Consider the following 1,204-nt stretch of genomic DNA (forward strand, 5'->3'; position numbering starts at 1 on the left):
CAATCATATTTTTAAAATTTAGATAAATAAAAAAAATTATTACACAATCATTTTATATGAAAACAATATATCACTCCTCCATCAATGTTGAGCTACTAACAGCACAGAAATTATTGCAAGATAAAGTTTGATCTTTGAATGTATCAAGATATTTGTTGGTTCATTGTACGGCAAATATTCAATGGTGTATTAATTAACCTTTATAAATAGCCATATAATAGTTCATAAAGTGGGTTGGATTATTTAACTAAGACTTCATTTGATACAGCTTTTTTATTGTTTTCTAAAATACTATTTTTATTCAAAAATTAATAGTTTAAGTAACTTCTATATAAAAAAACTCTTTTAGAAAGTAATAACAATGTTGTCCCTTGACTTCATTTGATAAAGCTTTTTTACTGCTTTTAGAAGCAGCTTTGTAGTATTAAATTTTCAAAAAAAAAAAGGGATTTTTACATACATAACACTTAAAACCTCTCTATTTACTTATCTAACACCTAAACTTTAATATTTACTCTTCTACCACCTAAAAGCTCTATCCCTCCTCAAATATACCACACCGTTTCTCTTCCGTCATAACCAACCCCCGAAAGCTGTATTTCGAGCGGGAATATCTTCTCTGATGATGCGGCGGTGGTGAGAGGGGGAGCGCCTTCGATGATGTGGCAACTGCCGCTCAGCCTTCTCGGGACGTTAGGCATCGGCCTCCTGTTAGGCATGAGTCTCCAAATCTACTTCATCCGCCTTCTAATTGAAGCTTCATGATGACTTTCTCTTCAATGGCCAATTCGATGCTGCTTCCTATATTTGCGTGCGCTTTGCTTGTTGCTACGCTCGCCGCCGCAAGAAGCTTCAACAATGACTTCGACATTACTTGGGGCGACGGTCGCGCAAAGATACTCAATAACAGGCAGCTTTTGACTCTTTCTCATGCCGTTAGCTCCATTAAGAGCTCGAAATTCATTGAACTGATGGTGTCTACTGCTTCGTCTGCGCGCAGTTATCGTCTCAGGGGCCAACACATGATGAGATCGATTTCAAGTTCCTTGGGAACCTTAGCGGCGACCCTTACACATTGCACACCAACGTGTTCACGCAGGGGAAGGGCAATAGGGAGATGCAGTTCAAGCTTTGGTTCGATCCCACCAAGGATTTCCACACCTACTATGTTATCTGGAATCCCCAACAAATTATGTAAGCCAAC

General features: G+C 38.4%; 1 pseudogene; it reads left to right on the forward strand.

Moving 5' to 3' along the window:
• Positions 1 to 764: 764 nt before the first annotated feature.
• LOC110108730 lies at positions 765 to 1,198 on the forward strand (annotated as a pseudogene).
• The last annotated feature ends 6 nt before the right edge of the window (positions 1,199 to 1,204 follow it).

This window comes from Dendrobium catenatum, unplaced genomic scaffold, assembly GCF_001605985.2.
Source record: "Dendrobium catenatum unplaced genomic scaffold, ASM160598v2 original_scaffold_246469, whole genome shotgun sequence".
NCBI lineage: Eukaryota > Viridiplantae > Streptophyta > Magnoliopsida > Asparagales > Orchidaceae > Dendrobium > Dendrobium catenatum.